The sequence below is a fragment of the Aphelocoma coerulescens genome, unplaced genomic scaffold, assembly GCF_041296385.1.
Source record: "Aphelocoma coerulescens isolate FSJ_1873_10779 unplaced genomic scaffold, UR_Acoe_1.0 HiC_scaffold_77, whole genome shotgun sequence".
NCBI classification, from domain to species: Eukaryota; Metazoa; Chordata; class Aves; order Passeriformes; family Corvidae; genus Aphelocoma; species Aphelocoma coerulescens.
This window is the reverse complement of record NW_027184063.1, coordinates 1,474,544-1,492,852: the sequence shown is the minus strand read 5'-3', so window position 1 is coordinate 1,492,852 and position 18,309 is coordinate 1,474,544. Positions and strand designations below refer to the sequence as shown.

Below are 18,309 nucleotides of genomic sequence, written 5' to 3'. Positions count from 1 at the left end.
AGCTATTGGGTGAACGTACAAATTGTCAAGCTCCTACCGTCAGAATCCCAACCAGTCGGGCCTAATCCGATTCTTACAGTAAATAGAAATCCCATCTTCTCCCCACGTGGCCCATTAGCTACCCACCAAACACCTAAATCAGCTCCTTATGATCAGTTTCTCAGCGTACTAAACGCTACCTTTTTGTCATTGAATCAATCAAACCCAAACTTTACAGAATCATGCTGGTTGTGTTATGATGCGCAACCCCCTTTTTACGAAGGCATTGCACTCAATGTTCCTCTTGGCTACTCAACAGCACTAAATCCACATCAGTGCAGGTGGGACGCCCCCCGAAGGGGAGTTACTCTGAGTCAGATCACAGGCCGAGGCAAGTGCTTTGGCAATGCGGCCTTAGCAAAACGAATAGGCAATGTCTGTACTGAATTTGTCAAACTTAACAAAACGATCAATAAGTGGGTGGTCCCATTCGCATCAGGGATGTTTGTTTGCCAGCGATCCGGAATAAGCCCCTGTGTGCTTCTTGATAAGTTCGATAACTCTACTGACTTTTGTGTCCAAGTTTTAATTGTTCCTAGAGTCCTGTATCACCAAGAAGAAGAAATGTACCACCTTCTTGAAGAACCTAGCCGGCTCCACAAGAGAGAAATAATAACAGGCATAACCATCGCAATGCTGCTCGGCCTCGGAGCCACCGGCGCAGCCACAGGTGTTTCAGCCCTCGTGACCCAACACCAGGGACTTTCTCAGCTGCAGATGACTATTGATGAGGACTTACAAAGAATCGAAAAATCCATCTCCTTTCTAGAGAAATCTGTCTCCTCTCTCTCAGAAGTCGTCCTGCAGAACAGGCGAGGACTGGACCTCCTGCTCATGCAACAAGGAGGCCTGTGTGCCGCCTTGAAAGAAGAATGCTGCTTTTATGCAGACCACACCGGAGTCGTACGGGACTCAATGACTGAACTAAGGGAAAGGCTAGCCCAGAGGAAAAGAGAAAGAGAAGCCCAACAAGGATGGTTCGAGTCATGGTTTAACCAGTCTCCATGGCTGACCACCCTTGTTTCCACTCTAATAGGCCCCCTCACTATGTTACTCCTAACGTTGATTTTTGGGCCTTGCATACTAAACAAATTGGTGTCATTTGTTAAAAGCCGGTTAGAAAAGGTTAACATTCTATTTGTTGACCGCCAACAATTGCTCTAGAGCGCATCTATTTTGTAAATGTTATACCACTTTTTATAACTTGTTATGTAGGTTTTACTAGTTCTTGAAATTTTATAGCATTTATACTTTGTATGTTTCTTAAATAAATCATGGTGGGGGGGAAATGCGGGTAATTCAGGATAGAGGGGGGGAAATGTAGGTGACTAGGGACAGGCGTTCGGAAGATATCGCGTTGTACGGGACAGGTAAAACCCCTCCCCTCTACAGGTGATAGGTGAGCAGAAGGAAGTGACGTGGCAAACCCAGGTTATTTAACCCTATGTAATCCACGAATAAACGCCATTTTGCCGTCCACCACATTGGTGTCTGTGAGCTGATGGTCCGAATGACCTGAGGTGGTCGTCGTGCCGTTCCTGAACCAGGTCGCTACGCCTCCGAGAGGCAACACCCCCTCATCTACAGCCTGAGGAACCAGGAGCTCAAGGATGCCCTGAGGAAAATGATGACTATATCTTTTCAGAAGCAATAAACTCTCTCTTTTCTGCTCCAGAACCTTCAGAATGTAACTCTTTACAATCTCAGGGGTTTTTTCCTATTTGTCCATTTTTTCATTGGTGCCTTCTTTTCTTCTTTTTCTAGTGTTATGCTGTTTTTTATAAAATCCTGTAGTACTGCTCTTAGCATTTCTACATGAACATCTGCCTTTCTTTGGAAACACAAGGACTTTCAGGAGGCTTCTTCCCTGTGCATTTGAATCAAAAGGAGTGTCTGCCCTGACTTGTGTGTCCAAGGTTTGTTCCTCAGGCCTTCTCTGGCTCTGCAGGGGCAGTGCCTGTGGGCACAGCTGGAGGGAAGAGACTCCCAGCACAGCAGCACAGCCAGAGACAATGGCCCAGCCTCTTCCCACCTCTGCTCTTCCCAGCCCATGGAACCCAGAGTCAATTGTGACAAAGTGGGGCCTCTTCAGACAAAGGTGGTGTGGAAACAGTGCCACCACTCATGGAACCCAGAACATCCATTGTGACACAGTGGGGTTTCATGGAACCCAGAACATCCATTGTGACACAGTGGGGTTTCATGGAACCCAGAACATCTTTGTGATGCAATGGAATCTCATGGAATCAAGGGCCAGTTGTTATAGAGTGAGGCCTCATGGAACACAATGGCCACAGAAACATTGCCAGGCCCAGTAGAAAGAAGGCGCCATTGTGGCACAGCAAGGCTTCATGGGACCTAGGAGAGCACAGGGTCACAATGGAGTCTCATGGAACCAGTGGTCAATTGTGACATGGCAGGGTCTCATGGAACCCAGATTCCACTGGGACATTGCCAAGGCTGGTGCAATCAAGGGTCCACTGTGACACAGAAAGGCCCCGTGGCACCCAGGAGACCAGTGTGGGGCAATGGATTCTCATGCAACCAAGGCGCCATTGGAACAAAGCCGGGCCTGAGGGCCAGCCAGTGCCACTGGGACATCTCCAGCCTTTGAGGAAGCAAGTGTCCATGGTGACACAGCACAGCCTGATGAATCACAGGAGAGCACAGTGACGCCATGGAATCTTGGGGAACCAAGTGTCCATTGTAAAGACAGTGGGGCCTCTTGGAACCCAGGAGAACATTGGCACACAGAAATATCTCATGGAACTAAGTGTAAACTCTCAGCACAGCAGGATGTCACAGTCCAATCTTGAAAGGAATTAGAAATGCCTCTGCCCAAATTAAGGTGCAAACAAGACCAAGACCAAAGTCAATAGTATGGGCTTTATTTAATAGCAAATATGAGAGAGAAAAGAGAAAGAGATAGAAAAGAGGTTGGGGGGCAGAAAGAGAGTGAGAGAGACAGATGAAAGAAAATACACCACTCCACGCATCCCACTGGGATCCCAATGATCCCCTCCAGCTGGTCTTTTTGGTGGTAAGAGTCCCCCTAAAAGCACAGAATCCAATGGATTAATATATGCTCAGGGCAGGTGGGAATGCCCAGGTACCTCCCCTGGGGGAGGGCACTTGCACACTGTCTCTTGCAGTAGACTCTGGGTCTGCTGCATCACTTTGCATCATGTGCAGTCCTGTGGAGCAAGGCCTCAGGAATAAGTTTTGGGAGCACTTTGGGAGGTCTTTGATGGATTATGACACCCCCTCAGCTGCCTCTCATGTGAATATCCCGTGGATATGGCCTTTCCAGTGTTGGAGGTTTCCCAGCTGGGCCAGTTTGTGTAAGGGAGGATGGGTGTTCAGTACCTCTGACCAGAGGTAGCACCACAGACCTGAAACCTCCTTGTCCCCCTCAGTGGCAGGGGAGTCTGTGTAAACCTGTGTAGGCCCTCTGTGGACTGTGGTCTCCTCCACCCCAAACCCAGCCAGCCATGAAACTTTGTCAGGAAGGGCTTTTTGCTCATTATGCCTGAACCGTATAAAGGAGCTGCCACCACCCAGGCACCCCCTGTCCCTGAATGGTCCTCCTGAGGGGAACTTTGCCCTGCAAGTTGAGCTAAGGAACCTTGAGATCAGGGAAAGGGGGACTCTTAGCCAGGGATCTCAGGTCAAGGGAGAAGGAAACAAGGCTGAGGGAGGAGAATGAATCCACCAGAAAGCCAAGGCCAGAGCTGTCCTGAAAATCAGCCCTGGCTGGGGGAGACTCCAGCCCCCAGACCCATTTGCTGAGGCCAGGTTTGCACCCCCATCCCTCAACCAAGGGGGCAGGAGGAGAGTTTGGGGGTGTGGGGTAACCCCAGCCCAGGGGGAGTGAACACCACCCCCCTTACCCAGACTGGCTCAGGTGTGAAACCCCCACCCCGGGAAGGCCACACACACAGGGGACAGTGTCACACTCGCCCCTCCCCAGGGGAGGTCTCTGTCCCTGTCACTCCCTTGCTCTCCCCCATCTTCTCTTTCACAGGCTGGGGACGTTTGCAAATTACGAGAATCCTTTTTCTGTTTATACCTGTCACCTCTGTGACAGCTACACAGAGTTTATCCTTCCTTTAAATCATCTGTATTGGGCCGAACGTTCACTTTTCTTTTACAGGAACATGCCAGCAGCTGAGCTGGAGCTGTGCGGGAACCGCTGGACCTTTGAATTGCCACCATCACTGCTTGTGCTGTTGGTTCATTCATGGTTGGAGTTTGTTTGCGTTTTCATCACAAGTGACTTGTGGGAAGAGCAAACATTCCTCCAAGCATTTTCGGTAGAGTTAAGTTTGATTTCTGCCAAGTTTATTTTGTCCGGTGCCCAGGGGATGCTCAAGGGGTCTGTGTGCCTCTCTCCCTGGGGGATGCTGGGGAGGGGCTTGGTGGGGTTGTCCCTGTCCCTCTCACTCCAGGGCATTCCCAAGGCAGTGTCCCTGTCCCTTTCAGCCTTGGGGATGCTCGGGCATCTCCATCCCGCTCGCCCCAGGGAATGCTTGTGCGGGATTGGGGACCAAGGGCTCTGTGTCCCTCACACTGCTGAGTGCGCTCAGGGGCTCTCCAACGTTCTCATACCTGGGGAGGCCGGGGGAATCTCTGTCCCTCTCACCCCTGGGGTGACCCTGCCCAAGCACCATCGGGGTGAGAGCGACACAGACACCCCCAAACCCACACAAGCACCTCCCGAGGATCCCAAGGGGAGAAGGACAGAGACCCTCACCAGGCACTGAGTGGGGTGAGAGGGACAGAGACCATCCCCACCCCCGAATCATTCCCAGACAAGAGAGGCTTGGAGACTGCCCCGGGACTCCCCAGGTAGGAGAGGGATAGAGAAACTAAACTTGGGGGGGCAGCTGGGTGGTCCAAGATCCGGGTGTTGCCACACTGCCCCTCCAATCCACACGAGCATTCCAGGATGGCAGCCCTGAATGTGACCCTTGGGGGTCTGGGATCAGCCTTCACATCCCTGGGGGAGCAGAGACAGAAAGGACGAGAGACTTTCCCCCTCTTATTCCTGTGGAAGGGTGAACCCCCAGCTGCCCTTTTCTTCTGCTGCCTCCTCATCTCCTCGGCTGAGGATGTCAAACTCCCCAGGAGCAGGAAGAAGCCCATTCCAGGTTTCCTTGTGTCTGCAGCCTGGAACATCCACTCCGAGCAGAGCACTTGGTGAAAGCCCTGCTGAATGACAGCAGGAGGAGGTTTGTGAGAAAGGCAGGAAATTGTATTTTGATAGGAAATCACAATTCCAAATTATTTCTTCCTGTCACATTCATTTTCAGTCAGTTCTGGTCTGGTTTCCAGAGTGCCACCTTCTCAGCTGATTGTATTTGTGTTCTCCTTTCCCTTCTGCCTTTCTTTGCCTGCTCTGTTTGTCTCTCAGTGTCTCTCTGGAGCCAGGGCAGCCCCCACCAGAGGCCCGTCCCTGATTTTGTTCCCAATCCACCAGCTAAAACAACCATGGATGAGGTGATGAAGGCTGGCAGTGAAATGTCACTGGAAGATCTTACTGCACTTGGCTTTTGGCTCCTTCCTGAGAGCTTTGCCTTCAAGGGCAGGAACATTTTTCCTTGCTGGGAACTGGAATTCCAGATGCCTGGAGGGTGTGCCGTGGATGCCAGAGGGGCATTCCCGAGGCTCGCAGGGTGCTGGTCCTGCCGTGCCTCCCACGGGAGCTGTGCAGGGCCAGGGGACAAGGTCCAGCAGCTGGGTGGGCTCCCAGAGCAGACAGCAAAGGCTGCTTTGCTGGACATTTCCCAGCACATTCCCAGCTGGAAGCAGAGGGAGGAAGGAAAGGCAAGCGAGTCCCTGCCAGAAGCCCGGAAGGATTGGGGTGGGAAGGGACCCTGCCCGTGGGTTAGTGGGCTGAAAGCCAAGTGGAGCAAGACCTTACAATGCCATCTCCCTGCCAGCCTGTGCTGCTGACAGGAGCAGGGTGCCACTTTAGCCCTCTGTAGGTGAGACCAAACTGTGCATTCCACTCCCCTTAGCTCATTTCTGATGAGCTGTTCATGATGGGTCCTTTGCAGGAGCTGCCCAGTGCACCCCCAACCCCTCAGGCTATGAGGAGCTGGCTGTTAAATGAGATAAGGAAGGAGAGGCAAACCCTGGGAGGCAGGGCAGTGTTTCTTTTTCTGCACACCAATGACTCAGCTGGGATAACTCCCTCCGGGGTAGCAGCAGCACAGTCCCACCCAGCCTGAGGGCTCACCTCTGCTGATGGGCCATCATGGACTGAATGGCCCCAGCACAATGGGCAGCTGCAAGGACTGAGACCATCAGGGCTCCCAAAATATCCCATGACTCCCAGGATGACATCATTCCATTGTGAAACTGCCCACCCTGGGGGAGGGGCTGAGCAGTCCCCACCTGAACCTGAGCATATAAAATCTAGGTTTGGGGTCTTCTGGCAGCACTCAACAGATCCAGGGCAGGAGCCGAGCTCCAACAGGACTGTGGCCACTGCTGTCGACAAGACTGCACCCATCACTTGGACAGGACAGTGTGTCTACCACTGCGACCAACAGGTTTTGTTTTCTTTCCTTTTGCTTTGCATGCAGCGGGACCAGGTGGTGCTCAGCACAGGAACTAACCACCATCGTTCTGCTCTTGTCCCAGGGTGCCTGGTTATACTCAGCCTTTGTGGGTTACAGCTGTATCATGGTATTTCTTGTCATCTCTTTGGTGAATTGTAACTCCCACCTTCATCTCTCTTGGGGCAGATCAGTGGGGTTCATTTCTCATGGCACTTAAAACCAGCATGGTGTTTGAGACGATTTTACAGTCATGATATGCCCGGTGACTTCTAGAGAAGGACATGGGCAGGAGCAACCCCTAAGCCAACACACTCACACCTTGTTTTTCCCTCCACACCAGGATTTCCCACTCCCAAACCTTGGCCAGATGGAGGCGGAGGCTGTGAGAAAGAGGAAGATGCCCCGGGACACCCAGGCAGGTGAGGAGGAAGTCCCTGCCCCTTTCCCCCTCTCTCCTGCTCCATCTCCCAGCCCAGCATCGCCCCCGGCTGCAGGACAACCCCGCTGCCGACGCCGTCCTGCCGGGGATGGACTGGGGGGATCTCCTTCCCCTTCCCTGTGGCACAGAGGCAAATCCCATCGTCTCCTTGTCCTTCCTCCCCCAGACAAGGAACTGAGGATGGAGCCCAGGGAGGACAAATCCCCGTGGCAGAACCTGGTGGAAGAGGCCATTTTGAGCAGCTCCACAGCGCCGGAATCCAACGGGGAGGAAAAGCCCCAGAGATCCCGCAGGAGGAGGGGCAGCCCAGGGAGTTATGAGGAGGAAAGACCCACCCTGTGCCAGGAAGGCGGCCAGAGATCCAGTCAGAGCTCAAATCTGGTCGTCCATGGGCAGTGTCATGCTAGGGAGAAACGCTACAAGTGCTTGGAATATGCGAAGAGCTTCAGCCGGAGCACCAACCTGATCCACCACCAGATGATCCACATCGCAGAAAGGCCCTATGTGTGTGGGGAATGTGGGAAGAGCTTCAGCCAGAGCTCCTACCTAAACCGACACTGCCAGGTCCACACCGGGGAACGGCCCTATGTGTGTGGGGAATGTGGGAAAAGCTTCAGCACGAGCTCCTACCTGATTTGCCACCAGATGATCCACACTAGGAAACGGCCCTTCAAGTGTGGCGAATGTGGGAAGAGGTTTCAGACCAGCTCCAGTCTCCTGCACCAGCAGATTCACGAGGATTAGAGGCCCTTCCGCTGCCCTGACTGCGGGAAGGGCTTCAGGTACCAACTCCAACTTCACCAGGCACAAATGAATCCACACTGGGGAGAGGCCCTACGAGTGTCCTGGGTGCAGGAAGAGCTTCTCCAGGAGCTCTCACTTGATCACACACCAACAGTGCCACCAGTAAGGGAAGCCCTGCGAGTGCCCCGAGTGCAGGAAGAACTTTGTGCACTGCTCCAACTTCATCTCGCAGCAGAGGATCCATGTCAGGTGAACCCCGTTGGGCAGAGACCTGGTGACCTCTGTTCCAGATGATCCCCATTGTGGGGGGAGGATGTTTGGGAGATTTATTTCACTTCTCATTCTCGTGCTCTGATTTCATTGCTAAGAAATGCAATCCCTGTCCCCAGGCTTGGTCTGTTTTTCCGTGCTGGTGATCAGGGCGGGAGCTCTCCTGGTCCTTATCTCAGCTCCTGGGCCTTTCCTCAGCCAACCAAAGATGTCACTAAACAATTTTTAGCCACTCTGAGCTTTTCTCACTGATGAGTGCCCAGGTGCCAGGCAGATCTGCTGCACAAAGACCTCCCCACCTGGGCCCCCCTCACCTCCAGTGCCCCCCAGGAGCAGAATTAAGGGAGAGAGGGGAGGTTTCAGCACCTGCCCAGAGCTGGGGATGGGGCAGCTGGGGCCATACTGGTGGCACTGGTGGTGCTGGGAGCCCCCTGGCCACAGGCATGGAGCTTTCAGGAGAGCTGAGGGGGTGGGAAGAGGAGTCGAGGTATGGTGGGAAAGGTGGGGAGAGGAGGGAAAATGGGTGTGTGGGACCCATAAAATGAGTTGGAGGGGGAGTGGGACCCCCTAAAGACAGAACGGGAAGGGGGCTGAGGACTGGGGGACAATGGGACAGGCACGGGAAAGCTTAGAAACTGGGGATTGGGAAGGGTGGGATCCCAAAAGTGGGCAGGATGGGGGTGGGTATTACAAGAATTGTGTGAAAAGGGTTGGGAAAGGGTTAAAAGGGGGGACTGGGACCCCCAAACTGATGGGGGCAGGGGCTGGCAGCTGGGGATTGATGGGAAAGGAGGGGAGAAAACAGAAAAAGGGTGGAAATGAGGGTGAGACTGCAGGAAGGAAGGTCCCATGGAGGCCGTGGAGCAAGGGGTTGTGGAGTGGGGATCTGGGGTGGCCCCCTGAGCTCTTGGCTTGCTGTGGGGTGCTGGGGGCTGCTGGGGGGCCACCCCCTCACCTGTGTCCTGCATACACAGAGCTCTTCCAGCACATGGTAAAGTCCAACTGTTGTTTCATTAATGGTACAGACCAGGTGGGGTTTGTGGTGAGGTTCAGCTCCAGCCTGGAGCAGCTCCTGCACTTGGACAGCAATGTGGGGCACTGCGTGGGGGACACGCTGTATGGGGAGAAACAGGCCCGCTACTGGAACACTGTCCTGGGGTGATGTTATGAGGCTGCTTTATTCCTTAACCCTCCGCTCAATGCCCAAGGACGCTGTGTCTTTAGGATGGACCTGGGGGTGGGGCCAGAGCCACGGGACCCGGGTGAGGGTCAGTTCGACGGCTAGAGCCCAACAGCTCAGGGGCTCCGGGGTGTGGCAGGGCCTGGGAGGGAGTGCGCTGGGAGCGTTGTGCGACTCAGGTTTTTGGTGTTCTGGCTAGCTGGAAAAAGGTTCTGTTGGGTTTTCTTGTTCTTTTTCCCTTCCCTCCCCCTTGCCTCACTGCCTCCCTTCCCTCCAGTCCAGGGAGCCTGCTGGTTGGCCCCAGTGGGCCTGCGGGGTGGCTCCAGCTGGTCTGAGCCTGTGTGTCTGTTCCCTCTCCAGGAATTTGTTGTATTTCGTGGTTTCTTCCCCTATTCTACCGTGCTTTGTTTGGTGTTAATAAACGGTTTGGGTTTTTTTTCCACTTTCAGTTCTTGTGACCCACTTGTTTTACTGGTGGAGGAAATGGGGAGGCCCTTTTCCCTTTGGAGGAGACACTCATTCCAGAGTGTTTCCTCCTGAAGTCTTGTCTCCAAAACCGAGACATAAATTTGGTGCCCAACGTAAGGGTCACGTGGAAGCGGGAAAAAAAATTAAAATCATTTTGGTTTGAATCACTTTTGTATTGAGGTACAGCAGTAAGACTGTCCAGAGACTGAGAGCTTCAGGGCCCCTTGTCATCCCTCGGTCGATACTTAGATCAAGTGACAGAGACCCCAAATGCCTCACTTTAGTGCCATCCAGAATATACCATCGCTTGCAGTGTCCCAGATTTGGACCATCCAACTTAATATAGTTTCATCAGGCCGTTGGGTGCAATCCTTCCTCAGGGTACAAGGGCCATCTATGGACAGGGACTCGGTAATGATTTCAGGTTTCACTTGCTCTGCTGGCTGTGAAGGTCCTGGCTGCCCATCATCATCCAGTGGGCAAATGGATTTGGCTTTGTGTTTCTTTCTCTGGACAGGGGCAATTGTTGTTGGTTTAGGCTCCCCATCTGCTTTAGCTGCAGCTGGAGTGATTGGGGTGTCTGCTGCCTTATTCTCCTGCCCCTCTGGCTGTATCTTCTGCCCTACAGAATCCAGCAGCGTGCGGTTAGCATTAGCCAGGACCCAGCACGTGACAATGAGCTTTTCCTTTTCATCAGTGTTGTTATTGCAGTTTTCCTTCAGATACTTCCCCACCTCAGCTGGATTCTGAATTTGTTCAGGGGGGAAGTTCCAGGCTCCTGGGTCAGAAAAGTGCTTCAGGGTCAGGCCTATGTCCTCCCATACCCCACAGCACTTAGGATTTTCTGCAAGTGGGGCAGGTGTCTGGGCAACCCCTCTGGAAATCTCAGCCCTTATTTTAGACAAGCTGGAGACCACATAGAGAAACCCTGCTAGATAACATAACAAGGAGGTGGCATCTTTGACATCCAGGGGAAACTGGACACTTTCAAAAGGTGATGTGCCAGATCTGAAGGGGAAGAAGGAGATGAAGGGCTGGGAGTTATCATCCCCTGCTTTTCCCCTAACAAGCTGGGTGCAATTGCTAATACATTCCAAAAGGAAGCTACCAAGGCCAGAATGGGAAAACAACATGACATACACCTTCTCCATGGCTTCCATTACTCCAGCCAAACTTCGATGAATCACTGCCACCAGGCATATTAAAATGGCAGTGCTGATTCTTATTTCTGACTTATAAAAGTGTAAGCCAGGGACACGACTGCCCATAGCTGTGGACATGTGTTGCAGTGGGGATAATGTAACACGCCTATACCAAACCAGGAGTCCCATGGAAAAGAAATACATATAGACGGATTCTTGATAGATATTTCAGAGATGTTTATTTCCCCAGCCGCATGGCTGGGCTCTGCTGAAGAACTGTTAGAGTCACAGGGAACCGAGGGTCCTTGCCCGCGCAGGAAACACAAACCAACCCATGGGGAATGAGGCTGACCAGAGGCAGGGAAACCCCGTGTGTCTGTGCCCTCAAGGCTCCCAGGGCTACATGGCAGGGGGAGGAGACCCCGACATTTCCCCCGTTTTATTTTAATAAAAGGAGAATGGAGACAACTGGATAAACATAACAAGAACAGTTTCAAAACAAAACAAGCCACCCTCCTGAGTCTTTAAATGTCCAAACAGATTCTGTGGAACATCTTAGGGCTGACAGAAGGGAGACAGAACTCTCTGAGCATGCTTTGTGGGGAAACTGAGGCAGGAGAGGGTTTAATTTCTTCCCTCCCCCTTTTCATCCCCCACTCGGCACTGGAAAGGGATTTTTGGGGAAACAATTGGCAAAGGTATGGTTTTGTGAGGGAAACCATGGATGGAAAAACGGATTGGGAATACACTGGGGGTAATAGGACATAGGGTAAAAGGGAAAGGTGGGATTAGGAAAGGGAGACTGTAGGGGGGCCTACCAAGGAGATATTGTCTAACATGACTACGATTTTTAGCATATATACTGCCTTTCACAGGAACACCATCAGGCCCAGTGACCTGCGATGCTTGTAACCCTTTTCTACCTTGTATGATTTTGAATTCCACCACCTCTCCATCTCCCAAGCTTGGGATGCATTTTTCTGGGTTATTCTTTTTAATAGCAGTTCTATGCACCAATATGTCTTGCTGGTTATCACATCTTGTTATAAAACCGTAATTTTGTTTAACATTATACCATTTCCCTATCCCTAAGTTCTTAGCTACTATGGTCTTTTCCTTTTTCCGAGTGGCTGCTGTTTTCTGTCTCGCTGTGTCTTTGCTCTCTCTTTTGGTCGCTCCCATGTTGGAATTGTCTGCGCTGCTGGTTCCTGCGCGCTTTTCCCGGGGTCACACTCGGGGCCGTGCGGGCTGGGCTGGGCCGCGCCGCTCCGTTTGCCGTGCGTCGCCTCCTCTGGTCGCAGCTTTGCTGCCGCTGCCTGGGGCTGCACCCACGTCTCTGCGCCCCCAAGCGATGACCCCCCCATGCCCTGCTCCAGCGCGCGTTTCGGCTGGGCGCAGCTCCGCTCTACTGCCACCACCGCCAGCCGCTGCCCGCGCGCCGCCCCTCTCGTTCAGGCGTTCACGGGGCTCGCTCCACCACGCGCTGCACGGGGCCGGGCGGGCACCGCTGGGCAGTGCCGCTCCCGCCGCTCCCCGCTCCACCACTGACACTGCGGCTCGCGTGGCTCTGCCCGTGCACGGGAGCTGCCTCGCTGCTGCTCGCAGAGCGCTCGGTGCACGTGGCCTGGGTCGCACGGTCCCTGAGCCAGGCTTCCCTTCACCAGGACACAGCTGACATTGCTCAACAGTCTCGGTAATTAAATAATATTCACGAAAATATTCTTCCATCGGCATATATTTTGACTCAAATATTAACTATGTCCAAACGGTCTTCCAAAAGCCCTTGGTAAGAATTAAATCCCAAGAAACATAGAAAAAGTTCTTAAACAACCATGCCAGGAAGTGTTTCAGTTCTTTTTGAGCTTGAATCAAGCTAAAATTTACAAATCGTTGTTCAAGAATCATTTTAAGCTTGATAAATGTCCATATGCGGCTCTGAAAGCCAAGAGTCTTCCCACGGTTCCTCCATAGTTTAGATATGGAATAGCAAAACAAAACCAAGAAGAGGAATCCAAAGTTTCTAGGGTTTACTCACACAAATCGGTTGCTAAGGGATCAGGGATCGTTCTGCTCACAATTCCCCACCATTTTGTTGCAGTGGGGATACTGTAACACGCCTATATCAAACCAGGAGTCCCGTGGAAAAGAAATACATATAGACGGATTCTTGATAGATGTTTCAGAGATGTTTATTTCCCCAGCCACATGGCCGGGCTCTGCCCAGGAACTGTTACAGTCACGAGGAACCGAGGGTCCTTGCCTGCGCAGGAAACACAAACCAACCAATGGGGAATGAGGCTGACCAGGGGCAGGGAAACCCCGTGTCTCCCCTCAGGGCTACATGGCGGGGGGAGGAGACCCCGACAGACATGTACTTATGGCTAGCTTCCACAGAAAAATTATTAAATCAAACAGCATGGTCTTACTGCTGTACCTCAATACAAAAGTGATTCAAACCAAAATGGTTTTGATTTTTTCCCCCCTATTCCACGTGCCCCTTAAGTTGGGTGCCAAATTTATGTCTTGGTTTTGGAGACAAGACTTCAGGAGGAAACACTCTGGAATGAGTGTCTCCTCCAAAGGGAAAAGGACCTCCCCATTTCCTCCACCAGTAAGACAAGTGGGTCACAAGAACATTGTGGGAGTGTTTATGTTGGTTCAGTCGGGGCATTCCCCTTAAGTTCTGTGTATTTGGTTTATCCCAGTTGGCACCCTCCCTGTTTTATGTAAATCTCCCTATCTATCAGTTTTGTCTCCTCCCGGGGCTCTGTCTGTCACTCTGGTTCCCCTCCCAGGCGTCTAGAAAGTTCTAGCCAGGGGGCCAGGCGATTGGTCCTGGGATAGGAGCCCCTCCCTTACTTTGTTACCATTTGTTCCTGTAAGTGTTCATCACCCTGTTTGCCCTACCCTTCCCCTGCCCTATTGGTTCTTTTGTAACCCCTCCCTTGACCACCACCCCCCCATAAAATCCCTTGCATGCCTTGGCTCAGTGCCATAGAGCTGGGCTCCCCTGGTTGGTGAGGACCTCTGTCTGGGGGTACAATAAACCTTCTGGATTCTACCCAACTCTAGGCCTGCCTCCTTTCCTCCGCCACCTGCTTCGGTCCCTGTGGTCCCCCGGAAGGATCCACGAGCCAGACCTCCGGTCACTCCTACACCGGAGGCTGGTCCCCGCAGCCTGCTGTGTCCAGAGCTGACCGGGCGTGGTAGGACCTGCTCTTACTGGACACAGAGGCAGAACATAAAGTGGGAAAAAACCCAAACTGTTTATTAACACCAAACAAAGCAGGGTAGAACAGGGGAAACAAACCCCGAAATACAACAAATTCCTGGAGAGGGAAGAGATGCACCAACTCAGACCAGCCGGGGCCACCCCGCGGGCCCACCGGGGCCAACCCACAGGCTCCCCGGACTGGAGGGAAGGGAAGGGAGGCAGTGAGGCAAGGGGGAGGGAAGGGAAAAAGAACAAGAAAACCCAACAGAACCTTCTTCCAGCTAGCCAGAACACCAAAAACCCAAGGAGCCGCACAACGCCCCCGGCGCGCTCCCTCCAAGGCCCTGTCGAGACCCAGGAGTCCCTGAGCCGTTGGGCTCTAGCCGTTGAACTGACCCTCACTCACGTCCCGTGGCTCCGGCCCCACCCCCAGGTCCATCCTAAAGACACAGCGTCCTTGGGCATTGAGCGGAGGGTTAAGGAATAAAGCAGCCTCATAACATCACCCCAGGACAGTGTTCCAGCACCAGGCCTGTTTCTCCCCATACAGTGTGTCCCCCACGCAGTGCCCCACATTGCTGTCCAAGTGCAGGAGCTGCTCCAGGCTGGAGCTGAACCTCACCACAAACCCCACCTGGTCGGTACCATTAATGAAACAACAGTTGGACTTTACCATGTGCTGGAAGAGCTCTGTGTATGCAGGACACAGGTGAGGGGGTGGCCCCCCAGCAGCCCCCAGCACCCCCCAGCAAGCCAAGAGCTCAGGGGGCCACCCCAGATCCCCACTCCACAACCCCTTGCTCCACGGCCGCCATGAGACTTTTCTTCCCGCAGTCCCACTCTCATTTCCACCCTTTTTCTGTTTTCTCCCCTCCTTTCCCATCAATCCCCAGCTGCCAGCCCCTTCCCCCATCAGTTTGGGGGTCCCAGTCCCCCCTTTTAACCCTTTCCCAACCCTTTTCACACAATCCTCCCAATCCCCGGCCCCCTCCTGCTCAGTTTTGGGATGCCACCCTTCCATTCCCCAATTTCTAAGCTTTCCCGTGCCTGTCCCATTGTCCCCCAGTCCTCAGCCCCCTTCCCATTCTGTTTTTAGGAGGTCCCACTCCCCCTCCAACTCATTTTATGGGTCCCACACACCCATTTTCCCTCCTCTCCCCACTTTTCCCACCATACCTGGACTCCTCTTCCCACCACCTCGGCTCACCTGAGAGCTCCATGCCTGTGGCCGGGGGGCTCGCAGCACCACCAGTGCCACCAGTATGGCCCCAGCTGCCATATCCCCAGCTCTGGGCAGGTGCTGAAACCTCCCCTCTCTCCCTTAATTCTGCTCCCGGGGGGCACTGGAGGTGAGGGGGGCCCAGGTGGGGAGGTCTGGGTGCAGCAGATCTGCCTGGCACCTGGGCACTCATCAGTGTGAAAAGCTCAGAGTGGCTAAAAATTGTTTAGTGACTTCTTTGGTTGGCTGAGGAAAGGCCCAGGAGCTGAGATAAGGACCAGGAGAGCTCCTGCCCCGACCACCAGCACGGAAAACCAGACCCAGTCTGGGGACAGGGATTGCATTTCTTAGCAATGAAATCAGAGCACGAGAATGAGAAGTGAAATAAATCTCCCAAACATCCTCCCCCCACAATGGGGATCATCTGGAACAGGGGTCACCAGGTCTCTGCCCAACGGGGGTCACTGTGCATCACCCGACATGGATCCTCTGCTGCGAGATGAAGTTGGAGCAGTGCACAAAGCTCTTCCTGCACTCGGGGCACTCACAGGGCTTCCCTTACTGGTGGCTCCGTTGGTGTCTGGTCAAGTGAGAGCTCCTGGAGAAGCTCTTCCCACACTCGGGACACTCGTAGGGCCTCTCCCCGCTGTGGATCTTCTGGTGGCGGAGGAGACTGGAGTTTTGGCTGAAGGTCTTCCCACACTCAGAACACTCGTAGGGCCTCTCCCCGGTGTGGATCCGCTGGTGGCAGCTAAGACTATAGCTCTGGCTGAAGCTCTTCCCACACTCAGAACACTCGTAGGGCCTCTCCCCAGTGTGGATCCTCTGGTGGCAGCTAAGACTATGTCTCTGCCTGAAGCTCTTCCCACACTCAGGACACTCGTAGGGCCTCTCGCCGGTGTGGATGCGTTTGTGCCTGATGAGGTGGGAGTTGCGCTTGAAGCCCTTCCCGCAGTCGGGGCAGCGGAAGGGCCTCTCATCTGTGTGAATCCGCTGGTGCAGGAGGAGACTGGAGCTGGTCTGAAACGTCTTCCCACATTCGCCACACTCGTAGGGCCTCTCGCCAGTGTGGATCTTCTGGTGGTGAATCAGGCTGGAGCTCTGTCTGAAGCTCTTCCCACATTCCCCACACACATAGAGCCGTTCCCCAGTATGAATCAACCGGTGTTGGATCAGGCTGGAGCTCTGTCTGAAGCTCTGCCCACATTCCCCACACACGTAGGGGCGTTCCCCAGTATGAATCAACTGGTGGTGGATCAGGTTGGTGCTCCGGCTGAAGCTCTTCGCACATTCCAAGCACTTGTAGCGTTTCTCCCTAGCGTGACGCTGCTCATGGACCACCAAGGCTGAATGCTGGCTGGATCTCTGGCCGCCTTCCTGGCACAGGGTGGGTCTTTCCTCCTCAGAGCTCCCTGGGCTGCGTTTGCAGCCCCTCCTCCTGCGGGATCTCCGGTGGTTTTCCTCCCCGTTGGATTCCTGCACTGGGGAGCTGCTCAAAATGGCCTCTTCCACCAGGTGTTGCCGTGAGGATTTGTCCTCCCTGGGCTCCATCCTCAGCTCCTTGTCTGGGGGAGGAAGGACAAGGAGACAATGGGATTTGCCTCTGTGCCACAGGGAAGGGGAAGGAGATCCCCCCAGACCGTCCCCGGCAGGACGGCATCGGCAGCGGGGTTGTCCTGCAGCCGGGGGCGATGCTGGGCTGGGAGATGGAGCAGGAGAGAGGGGGAACGGGGCAGGGACTTCCTCCTCACCTGCCTGGGTGTCCTGGGGCATCTTCCTCTTTCTCACAGCCTCCGCCTCCATCTGGCCAAGGTTTGGGAGTGGGAAATCCTGGTTTGGAGTGAAAAACACGGTGTGAGTGTGTTGGCTTAGGGGTTGCTCCTGCCCATGTCCTTCTCTAGAAGTCACCGGGCATATCATGACTGTAAAATCGTCTCAAACACCATGCTGGTTTTAACTGGCATGAGAAATGAACCCCACTGATCTGCCCCAAGAGAGATGAAGGTGGGAGTTACAATTCACCAAAGAGATGACAAGAAATACCATGATACAGCTGTAACCCACAAAGGCTGAGTATAACCAGGCACCCTGGGACAAGAGCAGAACGATGGTGGTTAGTTCCTGTGCTGAGCACCATCTGGTCCTGCTGCATGCAAAGCAAAAGGAAAGAAAACAAAACCTGTTGGTCGCAGTGGTAGACACACTGTCCTGTCCAAGTGAAAGTTGCAGTCTTGTTGACAGCAGTGGTCACAGTCCTGTTGGAGTTCGGCTCCTGCCCTGGATCTCTTGAGTGTTGCCAGAAGGCCTCAAACCCAGATTTTATATGCTCAGGTTCAGGTGGGAAATGCTCAGCCCCTCCCCCAGGGCGGGCAGTTTCACAATAGAAAGATGTAATCCTGGGAGTCATGGGATATTTTGGGAGCCCTGATGGTCTCAGTCCTTGCAGCTGCCCATTGTGCTGGGGCCATTCAGTCCATGATGGCCCATCAGCAGAGGTGAGCCCTCAGGCTGGGTGGGACTGTGCTGCTGCTGCTACTCCGGAGGGAGTTATCACAGCGGAGTCACGCAGCAGAGGTTTGCCTCTCCTTCCTTATCTCATTTAACAGCCAGCTCCTCATAGCCTGAGGGGTTGGGGGTGCACTGGGCAGCTCCTGCAAACGACCTATCATGAACAGCTCATCAGAAATGAGATAAGGGGAGTGGAATGCACAGTTTCGTCCCGCCTACAGAGGGCTAAAGTGGCACCCTGCTCCTGTCAGCAGCACAGGCTGGCAGGGAGATGGCATTGTAAGGTCTTGCTCCACTTGGCTTTCAGCCCACTAACCCACGGGCAGGGTCCCTTCCCACCCCAATCCTTCTGGGGTTCTGACAGGGACTCGCTTCCCTTTCCCTCCTCCCTCTGCTTCCAGCTGGGAATGTGCTGGGAAATGTCCAGCAAAGCAGCCTTTGCTGTCTGCTCTGGGAGCCCACCCAGCTGCTGGACCTTGTCCCCTGGCCCTGCACAGCTCCCGTGGGAGGCACGGCAGGA

The 18,309-nt window shown here is 53.7% G+C and overlaps 1 pseudogene; it reads right to left on the bottom strand.

Moving 5' to 3' along the window:
• Positions 1-18,309, bottom strand: part of LOC138102480 (zinc finger protein 850-like) — a 289,839-nt pseudogene that overhangs the window by 218,185 nt on the left and 53,345 nt on the right.